Source organism: Mastigoproctus giganteus, chromosome 1, assembly GCF_048544385.1.
Source record: "Mastigoproctus giganteus isolate SK-2022 chromosome 1, ASM4854438v1, whole genome shotgun sequence".
Lineage (NCBI taxonomy): Eukaryota > Metazoa > Arthropoda > Arachnida > Uropygi > Thelyphonidae > Mastigoproctus > Mastigoproctus giganteus.
Genome location: NC_143575.1, coordinates 223,128,694 through 223,141,887, shown reverse-complemented (window position 1 = coordinate 223,141,887; position 13,194 = coordinate 223,128,694). Strand labels below are relative to the sequence as shown.

General features: G+C 33.5%; 1 protein-coding gene across 4 annotated transcripts in view; it reads right to left on the bottom strand.

Moving 5' to 3' along the window:
- The window catches only part of LOC150091546 (matrix metalloproteinase-2-like), a 178,590-nt gene that overhangs the window by 102,388 nt on the left and 63,008 nt on the right, over positions 1 to 13,194 (bottom strand). The gene's annotated exons all lie outside the window — the stretch shown is intronic.

Sequence of the window (13,194 nt, the reverse complement as noted above, 5' to 3'; positions counted from 1 at the left end):
AATTAGGTTGTCATAAATCGGCTTCTAGTTAGGTGTTTCTTTGGAGAGCGGGAGAGAAACACGACTAATGAGGAAATAATTGATATTTTCCTGATTTATGCTTTACAGACTTGAAAATGGACACCAAATGTGACGTTCGTGATACTGACCTTGAGCGGTATCATGTTATCTGGACGAACTAATTAATCATTATTTAATGATTTAATAAATCTATATGTAATATTCGGGTTTTTTTATTTTTTTATTTGAAGATGGAAGTTGAGCTTGTCAATGGATATTAAATTCGTGTAACGGCTGGACTGAACCGGAAGGCTATTGAGAAAATATTGGAAAATTAAAACGACACTTCGGTTGTCTAAATATTTTATTTATTATTATTTTTTTTTATTAGAGTATTGCGTTTCCATAAACAAGGAAAAAAGAGATTGTGAAACGAAACTTATTGAAATAAAACCCGTCAGAAATGGCATTAACAATTAAAAATGAGGTAATTGGAGATAATAATAAGATAACTAAAAAAATAAGATTTAAAACTGGAATAATTAGAATTCATTCTTATAATTTTTGCAACCTTTTACTGAGTTTTAATGCTGTTTTTCAAAATAATCGTGTGCAACTTTTTGACTTAGTCTTTATCTTTTCGGGATATTTAATACACTGTACTACACCCCCCCCCCCCCTTTAAATAAGGTAAGACGAGAGATCCACTCTCCTGTGCGGTGAGGGAGTGTTTTATGGTTTTATAGTACATTTACTGTTTTTATTTCGAATTTTATTATAATACAGTCTCACAAAAGTTTTTGTGGCAGTTAACTGACAGTCAACGAAATAAGTTTTGCATATTTTGCTAATGATTTTGGATAGATTATTAGTTCTGATACAGTGGATCATGCCTGTTTTATTATTGAAGATATATAGTTTTTTAGTTAAACAGTGGCGAAACTTTCATACAGAAAAATATCGAAATCTAAGAGGACATGGTCCAAAGGGGTCCTTAATATGCAAAATACATGTAATTAATTCTTATGGAGCCCCTTTAGATTTTTTTTTTTTTTTTTTTTTTGTGGGACAGGGGTGACAAAAAAAATCGATCTTTCACTGTCGACTGAAATCGCTGTCTCTTCAGAATCTTCCATCTACTATTTATTTCATTAATAAGCATAAAATTATGTTTATGTTCTAATACTGAGATCCACGCACTGCAATAATAAAAATATGAACTGTTGCCCACATCCCTTTTTCTGCTCTAACACAACACCGCAATTCATACTCCAGGATGATGCAAGCGTGGAATATGCTTGCATCCTCCATCCCCATTCATCATGTAGTTATTTCCTATTACCGAATTAATTCTATGACAAGAGTCCCCGACCTCTATGATATATGTTGACTAGTTCTGTATGGCTGTTAACGCTCTCAGAAAAAAAAAAAAAAAAACTACGGCAGGAGTTCTCCAACTTTGTGATACTGCGATCCAGTAAAATAAGTGAATTTGTGTGATTCTGCCACGAATAAATTTTATTCATGGGAAGTCATACAAATGGTTAGAGGTGGGCAAGAAAAAAGTAAATACAAATATAAAATAAGTATAAAAATATAAATTGATATATGAATATAAAAAAGGTCATTTCAAAACAACATACCATAAAATAAATAAAAATTTGAAGAATACAAATTTGTTGGCGGGTCATAGCACTCTTGTGCTTCACATGCTTACTAAAAAAGTAAGCATGTGAAAAAACGATTCGTGAGCTCATTAATACTCAAAAATCCGTGCACGACTTCGATTGAGAACATGTCTTCCATGTTTTAGGACCCCTGGGCTACGCTATGATTCTTTATATGAAGTTGTAGCTTTTCTAATATTCCTGATTGAAAGAAGGAATTCTTAATGCGAGGTAAATTAATTAAACTGGAAAATTTAGTTTTACATTATAGTCTCTACCTATAATGCATTTTTAAAAATTTTTCCTTTGGACTATTTTTTAAAAATATTATTATTTTTTTTTAATTGTCCAAAGGAAAATTTTTTAAAAATTTCCTTTGCACTAACTGAAAAAAAAAAAAAAAAAAAAATGTGATCAAGATGTCTATTTTTAAAAAGGGTCTACACGAAAGATTTTCCCATTCCATGAAGTGAAAATAATAAACGTTGTGTTCAATGATAAATTATGTTATTTTATTTGTGCATGGAAAATTATTTTGCCCTTTGACAAGAGGCTGTGACATAACTGAAACGTTGCGCAGTCTTATACAAGTTTTTAGGCGTAGGCGCCTAATGTACTTGTCTCCAGGATATGTCCGTCCGTCTATCTGTCTGTATATCCGTCCGCATGTAAACAACTCGACTACCATTGGATTGATTTTCATGAAATTTGTATTTTTGTTTAATTTTTCGTCTTCATGCAATAACTCGACTCCCAGTGGATGGATTTTTACGAAATTTTATATTTGGGTCTTTTAGAAAGATTTGCCAAGCCTCCTAAATATAATTAAAATCGGACCAGTAGAAATCGAACAATTACTATTCCTTTGTCCATACATCAGTCCGTATCTAATAACTCGCTTCCCAGTGGATGAATTTTCATAAAATTTTATATTTCGCACTTTTATAACAATCTGTAGAAATTTCCCAAATTTCATTAAATTCAGACAAACAGAAATCAGGCAATTATTATTTATTTTGTTCATACATATCACAGAGGCTATCCATATACCGTATATTGTAGCAGAAGCATTGGATATTATGTTTATTGCTGAGCTGGTTGGAGGAATTAATCAGCAATGTGGTGGATGCGCAGAAACGAAATGTTCTTAATTCGCACATAAAAGCTCGTATTTTAAGAGTTAACCTAGCGTTAAATGTTTTGAATACTGCAATTGTGCGAATAAAACATTAAACAGTGCATTTAATACTAACCAACGCATGTTCAGTATTTCCTTTCCAATCTGAAGGTTACTCACGTATATTCACTTTTCAGTTTCAAGATGTAGCCCTAACCAGATACAGTACATGCGTTTCACAGTGCGACGTATTTCCATTTCATGGAGTGAACTATTACCACACATTTAGCCAATCTGTATAGCCGTCTTGTGCAAAAATGCTGGGCTCCCTAAATGATTTCAGTGCTGTGATCTGCCGCAGACATAGACCTTGCTAATGCGTCTTGGGAGTAAGATGAGAATAACAAATCTACGCAAGAAACATGAAATTGCTATATACGCACATTATAATTTATGTTGTATTTTCCTTGGAGTTGGTGCCTTCATTTCTAACGTGGATGCAGCCTAAAAAGGATAATTTAATTGCTCTTCTTTATAGACATAAAGAATGTCTCCCTGGCCTATTACTGTTTTGGAAAGTAGAAGAGAATTTCCCAAAGTTTATTCTGTTATTATATTTCAAACTTGGATGACCTTGATTGCATGGCGTGATCAGTACTAGATACAGTACATATATCTTTACAGATATAATATACATTTATACGGCAACTTTCAGATATATCTTTGTCGAATTAAAATGTTAATTGTATAACGATATCTCAATACATGCTATCTGATTAAAATCAAAATAATAAAATGTATAAACAAACATAATTTACATAATAAAGATGAAATATACTTGTATAAAACTCATTTTCATAGGGGCCGTGGAGCTGCTTGTTTAACTTATCAAACAAAAACAATATCAGACGGTTAAAAAAATTTTGATATAGCCACTAACAACTGCTTTGATAATATGAATCAGACACAAACACTCATTTAAATTATGAAAAACTGGGTGACCGTCTGCTACATTGACTGATCCCAGTGAGATAACTTTCATTTTATTGGCCATTCACCTCTTTTGCAGCTGTTTGTGTGGGTGAGTATTGACCTCGACAAGTGCCGTAAGTCAGTCAGCGCCTGTCCCTTGCATATTACAGTGGCACTTTCATCTCTTCAAACATCTTTTCTTGGTCCGGTTCAAAATACTTAAATTTACTTATGCCGAAGTTGTAGACAGATATATTGCACTTTGCTGCAATTAACTTCAGTAAACAGCAGACAATCTAACATATCACAGTTAACTGTAACTGAGCATTTTGTTTGCCATCTTTTCCTTGTTAGAAGTTGCAGTTCTTTGTCCATAATTATTCGGGTTTCCTAAAAAAATAAATAAACAAAGACATGACACTATAAAGTGATAAAATTCAACGTTTTATCATTCGATCAGCAAACGCCTTCTATCTCTACTACTATAAAGTTGTACAACATTCCTACTAACTGATACAGTAGTTCCCTTTAACGAAAATCCTTACAGCACACTACAGAATTCCATTACAGACTGTTTAATAACGTTTCCTGTAAACCTCTATTTTTTTCTATATTCGAAAAAATTTCCATTACCGTATCATTTACAAATCCAATATAATATGATATCTTTGCTCAGTCTGCTGGTTGCGATTATCGAAGGATAATTATGGTATAAGAACACGCCTTGAAAGAGGACCGAATTTTTGCCTAAACAAATTAGAGGAGGCATATGATGCAAGAAAGCAAGCTTATACAGCATCAGCAAAAAAAAAAAAAAAAAAAACCCTTCCCATTTCACTGATCTATTCGTTCCAAATGTTTGTCTAGTTCTGCCTTGAATTTATTTAAGCTATCAACTTCCACAACAACAGACGAAGTTTGTTCCAGCAATCAACTACCCGCTGGCTAAAGGCAAATTTCCGCACATCTATTCTACAACTGTCTTTCTTCAGTTTGAATCTATGTCCCCTAAGGTTTGTAATCTGAGCAAGAGGAAGAATCCCATCCGCATTGAGCCTGCTCAATCCATTCAAGGCCTTATACACCTCAATTAGATCGCCTCGCAGGTACCTAGTTTCTAGAAGCTGCAATTTGCAGGACTTAAGCCTTTCTTCATAAGAGCACCCCTTTGTTCCCCTCACCAGTGTTGTTGCAATTCTCTATACTCGTTCTAGCAACTCTACATCCTTCTTAAAATGAGGCTTCCAGACCTGTACGCAGTACTCAAGGTGTGGCCTGACCACTGCCTTATATAAGGGAATAATCACCTCCCTGTCCCTGCTAGCAAAATTCCTATATATCATAGACAAGACTCCATGACTTGCCCTGGCAGCCAGTCTGCACTGCTGAGTGAACTTCATATCTGACTGCACAATTACCCAAAGTCTTTCATTCTCCACTACCCTGAGTTTAACACACTCGGTACATTTCTTGGTTACTGCTAACCATATGCAGTATTTTGCATTTTTCAATGTTAAACTTCAGTTGCCACTTCTCAGCCCATCTGCCCAACTTTTCCAGATTTTGTTGCAGCAGCTTACTGTCATTAGGCCAGTCAATTAGACCAGTTTGTCTAGTGTCTGTAATTTGGTTGGATCTGTGACAGCTGTTAGCTCACATTCTGTTACATTATCTTTTGCAATAAGGATTATGTAAGAGGCTGCTGTAAGAGAGCACACTACATGCTACGGCCATTAATTTTTCACAAAATTAGAAAAAAAAAATAGCTTCTAATTAATGAGTTGAACACAATTAATTGAAAAATATCCTCCGACTCTCCCTCTATCTTTTATCTAGGGCGAGCAAATTTTTAAATGTTCTCTACAAGCGAAATGAAAACGTTTTAGAATCGCATAAATATTTTTTTTATTTATGGAGTTTAAGAAAAATATTTTACACGCAGGTAACATGGTTTAAGAAATATGAAAGGTAGAACAGTATACTGTGGATTTTGAATTAAATAAATTGAATAAATTATTTTTACTTTAGAATAAAAGCAGTGTAGTGTTCTTCATTTTATATTTTTTTAGAAGTTCGCATTTTTTTTTTAAATTTTGTTCAAAAGCCATTAAGACTAACACGTCTGTAAAAATTGCGTGTGTGTGTTTTATTGTTTGTCTGTGGGCTTGTTTTTTCTGGATATAAAATTCAAGTTTTCGGGGAGAAAACCATAAAACCTTTGCCAGAGATCGACTGTGAAAGGATGGCGATTGTAACTGCTGAGCTACTTGGCGTGTTTCACATTTTACGCAAAAGGACACTAAAAACCCCTTTGCGTACAATTGTATTTTGTTCGAGAACACTCTCATTAATTTTTTTTTCCCCATGACACATGAAAACTGAAATTAACCACCTTAATAGCAAAAGAAAAAGAACTCCTTAACTTTTAGGTTAGGCTTTGATTTAGGCTTATCGGTGAGAGTCTAAGCAAGAAATATGTAATATCCCATGCCCAGTCGCTCTTTTAATACGTCCTCGATAGCTAGGGTGACCAAATCTTGATCAGCCAATTTCGGGATATTGACCTTAAAAAATCGGCATTTTTTCATTGGTACTTCAGATTACAAAATACCCAGGACCCCTGCGTTATCTATACATGCCAACGAACATATTTCACACATATTGCGATGTGGCACACACGCGTACCAATTAAAAGCTTGTGTTTTGTTCGTGTCCGGGAATCTAAGACAAAGAAATATCGAAGATGTAGATGGAGATTTATTTTATTTAAACTTTCTATACACGTTCACGTTATGCTAATTAATGAATTTTAGTACGATCTATTATTATATTTTATATTAGATATTTTACGTTATGTGATAAATCGGGACAAATGGTGTCCCGCCTAGGGTTCTTTCGGGACGCCTCTATTGAGAGCCGAAAATCGGAATGTCCCGCAAAATTCGGAATGGTTGCTCACCCTATCGGTAGCAGTATCATGGTTTCGCTACTTGTCGTTTTGATAAGTCGGATTCAATTCCCGTTGATGACTGCAGGTTGTTGTTGGATTTTAGAAGCATCAGCGACTAAGACCATATTGCTCCGTGTATATTGTCTGTAAATTGCGTGTGTTCTGAGGTAGATTTTCTGTTTTCTGGACGAAAAACTCGAGTTTCTGGAGGAAAAAAAAAAAACACCCTCGCCTGAGACCGACTAACTCAGCTACGTTGTGAAAAAGGCCCATAAAAATTCCTCCCATCATCGACGGGACTCGAATTCGTGTCTTTTCCACTTGGTGGGGGAAGGACGGCGAACCTACCAACGGTGCTGCCCACGAGGGACGACTTAAGGAATCTTAAATTCTTTCAATCAAGGTTGCAGTTAGCCGATCTCAGGAGGAGGGGAGTAACTTCTCCCCGTGAGCTATTCTGAGTTTTTCACCGGGCCCATCATACAGGGCGACCAAGCTAGCCGGGTGAGTAAAGTACCTGCCTGGCAACCCAAAGGTCGCGGGTTCGAATCCTCGGGCTTGGATCAGTAGTGCAAAAACTTTGGGAGGTGCATTATGGCCACAGAAGCCGATGCGCCAACAACAAAAAAAAAAAAAAAAAAAAACCCATACAGATCGGCCCTTGAATATAAACTTCTATAGACATAATACCCAATGATGCAGAGTGGTCTAAGTTGTCGATGCGCCTAAAACCTAACAACAGTTCTCTAATAAGTCTCAGGTGAGCCAATCAGCTAGCAGAGCACTGCAAGGCCTGAAATGTGGTGGTTGTGGGGAAAGGCGCCTTATCAGATGAACAGAAACAACACGCATAAAGGTAGTACGCCAAACAGTACAAGAACATGTCGAGATATAGGGGCACCCACAGACGTTTTTGGATGGTAAGATCGTCGTCAATCCATAGGCCTAATTGAGCTGTAGTTTAGATCGTAATGTCACATTCATAGTTTAGCTAAACGCCGTAATACTTGGTATTCACTTATTATTCATTAATTTATCATTCGCTACGTATCTAAAACAACGTTTTGTAACACTAGATGGCTGATAAGTGACCTTTTATCGCATAGATATTAAATTTATTGGAGTTACTAAAATTAAAATTTAAAGTAACAATTATTTGATACATTATAGTTAATTTTTCACTACACTTGATAAGTTTACTATGTTTAAATTGTAGCTTCACATTCATATGTACGTAATGCCATCATTAATCATGGTAACAAATCTAATAGCAATGGTTAAATATAATTAAAATTATCTGTTGTGTTACATTTATCATTTATATATATAACCCTAAGTCCTAGACCAAAATCTAATAAACCCTAAACTTAAATGTTTTATCACCCAAATTTTAGGTTATGATTAAATTAATATTCTAAGCACTAGATTATTTGTATAGGCTGTTAATAGAGATACGCGCATGTGAATGCCCATATCATGTGCACATCATATGGTTTTTTTATTTTTTTGGTAAGGCAGTCTTGACAAAAAGAAAAAAAAAATTTTTTTACCTTGTAAGCACATTTGTTTTTGTTTATTAATATGCTCCTTTCCTTTGGATTTTAAATCGCGCCTATCGGACACATTAGATCATAAGTCAGCGGTTATGCAGATCTTCAAGTGATCGGGAAGATCTCTCTAACCATCATATTATGATCTACTGTGTCTGCTCTCTAACTGAACTCATAAAAAAACAACAGTAGACAGTTTTAGACAGTTATTTTTTCGGAAGAATTTTTACATCTCAATTAATAAAACTCCATGACTAGTTAGTGTCACAGGAGATCATCTCTATATTTACCTTAGCGTTATTGGCTAGGTTTCTTTTTATGTTTCATCCTTTGTTGCTCATGGTCATCACTTGATGATTAGTAAATAAATTCTTAACGAATCTATTTGAGTAAATTTCGATTTCCTATCAAAAATCACATTTCAACCTAAATTTTTATCAGAATACAATGAGTGCATTTTCAGATTTTTGATTCTATTTGTTCTCTGTCTAACTTTTGGACACTGACACTTCTCGGTTGAGGGAAATTGTTAAGTTTGTACAAGTTTACCCAAGTCCAATGTCCAAAATATACGAAATACCGTCAGATTTAATAAAATGTGATTTGTTGGTTAATTTTTTGGAATCTAAAAAGAAATCTCATCATTGAATGGCTTAATTCATATTTTTAATTTAGAATAGTCACAACTTTGTGCGAAATGAAGCCACATTATATTTATGAGGACGTTAACCGGATTAGTCAAAGTTGTTAATTCTGCACTAAATTTTTTACATTTTTGTGAAGTTCAAAAGTTTATCTAATTATAGCATGATTTTAAAAATATATGCACGAAAAGTAGCAAGCAGCAAAATCTTGGAAAGCTACCAGGTGATCTTCTCCCTTTCCGCTGGTTAGCTGGTTACTGTGTAAAAAAAAAAAGGAATTTTATCGATTCGATTAAAATTTCTGCTAGGTTTTTTATGTTATTTTACTCGTAATAAAGTTGGCAATATATCTCAATTTTTTTTCTTTTTTTTTTTTTACGTGTCCGAAGGGAGCGAGGGGTAACATGGATAACAAAAAGGAAAAAAAAAAAGTTACGTAAAGTAGCGAATTAGAACATAGCAATGTTCAAATTGCCGTGTTCTAAAAAAAAACAAAAAAAAAGAGGCCTAATGTTCAACTGAAAGAGGCTTAATGTTTAAATAAAAATGAATTTTGATGAAGAGACGAAAGATAATAATCTTCCCAGTCCATGAAGTGAGGTCTCAGCTGTCATTTGATGTACCTGAGTACTTCATTGCATCCATGACCTAGAGCCTGTTGTTAACGAAAAAGCCTATCGTATGTCTTGGAATGATGTCATGGTCTAGAGCTCGTGTTCATAAGATGACGTCTAAAACATCGAATTTCAGTATTAATTCAGGGTGGAAATGCAAAATATCCGTATAAAGTTACTTGGCTATCGAAAATATCATGTGGATATCGTAAATCGATAAGAAGGTCAGTGAATGAAGGCACACGTGCCCTAACCGAAAGAAAAGAAAAACCGTGTTGACTTCTATTCAGAACAGCAACATCTATTAATTTATTTTTTCTTCTCTTTGTTATGTTTTAAATGATCTTATATGCATTTAAATTTCCTATTCAGTAAAATTTCCAAATTTCATATTCCTAATTATCAAATAAATAAATTCAATGACTTCATTTTAAATAAATAATAAATTATTAGGATAAGTAATTTTAATAATTATTATTAAGTTAATCAGAGAGACGACTTGAGCATTTATAGGACAGCAAATGTTCAAGTCGAACAGAAATGTTCGACTTGAACATTTTTAAAGTCTATACACAACTTTAATTTATTATGATATTTAATAGATAAATGAATAATACGATAAATAAATAAAAACAGTATTTATTACAAATTAAGCAATATATACATATTCATATTATAGATATTTTTGCACTTTCATATTCGTAGAACGGAGCCATTCGAATCAACATTATTATTATTATTATTATCAGCCATATGGTGCAAGGAAGCCTGAGGCTTATGCTGCACCAGCCAAAAAAAAATTTCTGAATTATCCTGAGAGAGAGAGAGAGAGAGAGAGAGAGAGAGAGAGAGAGAGAGAGAGAGAGAGAGAGAGAGTCAGAAGTAGAAGGGAATTACCAAGAAAGAGAAGAATGATGATATCCAGCTCAGGACCCTGGGTGTCTCAAGCCCATACTCACCAGATATGAGTCCCTGGGGTTAATTTAAATAGCTTTAAAATACTATTGAGCCGTGCTACTGCCACAGTAACACTAAAAAAATAATAATAATAAAAGTAAATACTTTTTTGTATTTATTACTGATTTGTATTTATTTTGTATTTATAACCGATCTTATAAATGAAATCGTATTCGTAAATCATGAACGAAGCAGTGGACATACAGCAAAAAATTCACTCATGCGCATGGCGACGCTTTGAAACTGGACGGAATAATTGCAAAGTTGAGCAAAAGCAAACTTTCTCGCGTCGTGTGTGTGTGTGCGTGTTAGTGTTTATTCGAAATGAATAGGATTAAAAAAATAAAAATAAAAATTCCGTCGCTGTCATGTGATAAAATGAAATTAAACGATACTTAATTATTAACCGATTAGGTAGATCGCGTTATAATTAAATATTAATTATTAAACGATGTTAATAACCTGATTTAAAATTAATAATTTAGAATTCTTCTACCTGTTATAAATATTAATAACACGGAGTTTCTCTACTTATATAAATATTAATAATTTAGAATTCCAGCAATTTAATAAATCATTTGGTTACCCGATTGAGATTAATAAATTGACGCATGCGTGATGAAAACCATTCTTCATAGATAATTGTATAACAGTAGTGCTATCGAATTTTGTCTGACTGTAGTGTTTTGCGAATCGTATCGGATAAGGATAAAAATAAATCACTACTGGTAAGCATTTTATCTCTTCCTCTTTAGTGTATATCATTTTTAATAATACATACAATAATCATTTACTATTTTGGTTGGTTTGAGATAGCGACAGATGAATAACCCATACTATGCCAATATTAACTACAGCAATCATATTGCACTTTGTAGCACTAACATTCAGTATCTGAACAGATTTGGGCAAGTTTTGAAAATGGGACACCAAATACTCATCAATGTATAGGGAAATGAATTAAAGGGTGTACTACCTAGAAACAATAACCAAATTTCAGGAAGTGCTTAATCTAATATTTGGTTATTGCTGCAAGTATAAACCGAACTTGCTACGCATGCAAGCGAACCACGGCCATTATGCATCAAAATTGATAGGCCAGTCACGACAAAGTGGCTATTGAATAGATTGGGAAAGATACTGCAGTGAAAACCCAACCTCCTGTCTGCGTACCAAGTTCCTAGTAATAATAAAGAACTACTTGTTTCACTAATACATAACTTTTAAGTTGTAAATAAATTGAAAAATTCCTTACCCTAAAAACTCTCAAATCAGATATTTGTATAGATTCAGAAGGTAAAAGAAGAAATAAAAATCAAATAACCTTTTTCATCGATGAATAAAAAATGTTCAAACATTTTGCTGGTTTTTCCATCTTATGCTTAGCGTCGATTAAATTAAAAATCTTAGCTATAACTTATAGAGTAGATTAAATAATGTCCACCCAAAACTGCAACAGTATGAGGTACAGGGATTTTATACGTACAGAGCGAGATAGCATTCTCAACTGAAATTGGAAAGATGTTGCCCCGTATGAATATAAATTTTTGCATTGCTGTCGTTTCTGTTTATTTAATAAAACAAATTTTCCAATGCAAGCGAGACAAAAGTTGGGACACATAAAACGGGTTGTTGATGGTGGTTGATTTTGCATAAAAGTAACTCAGTTGCTTTTATGCAAAATTTATGCCAATACGTATGTACGTGCCAAATGTTGGTTTTATTTTAATTGCAGTTCTAATCGCATATTATTCTTCATAAAGCTGGGGAGGAAGGTCGGTAATGCGCCAATTCAGCATAGAGCGATTGCTGTCAGTATCAAAATATATATATATATATATATATATATATATATTTATATTTTGATATTTAATCAAGTTCTAGTAACTGTGAATTTGGTATCCGAAATGTTGGTTCCAGCCGACATTACTGATCTTGTTCTCCTTTTCTGAATATTTCTGACCAAAAAATTTACTTAGTTAATTAAAAATTAACTAATTGCTTTGCTTGTCATATTTATCACTCCATTTCTACTGATAAGGCGCGATAAATGAATCATTCATAAAAATAAAGTATAACAATTGTAAAAAGTTATAGGACAAATGGAAGAAGTTTGTATAGAGCTGTTGTGAAAGCAGTATCAGTTAAATAGCCGAATGTTTATTATATTTTAGAATTTAAGTTAATAACAAAATATTTAGCAGACTCTTTCATAAAATTCCCTCTTCATCTAAGATCTTCTTAATTCGTAGTTACCTACGCGTTTTGAATTCTTTACTTTACATCAAATTAAAATTCGAACTTTCAGGCGAATAATTTTTCATTAATATTGTGTTTAAGTCAGTTATTTTGATCGAAATCGGGTTCATGGTATATGAAGGGCCTTATAATCTAAAATACAAATGACCTTTGCATTTAGCAATGATTGTGGGCCAACGACTCAGCTGATGATGAAATGATAATTATCTGATTATTTTCTGATTAACTGCGTCTGTATTTCATCCAGAACGTAAATTTGTGATTCATTCATTTTGAAGTGAATGACCTACTTTCGGATAAATATTTAAACTTGTCCTTTAATCCTTGAACTCTTAAATTCAAAATAAATATATTCGCTAAGGAATATTCCTAGTTAATCAAAATATTTAATCCTTTCACTTTTGACTCTAGGTGAACGTCTCCGTTTTCCAGTTAATTTATTTGCATTTATTCGTAACTTACTG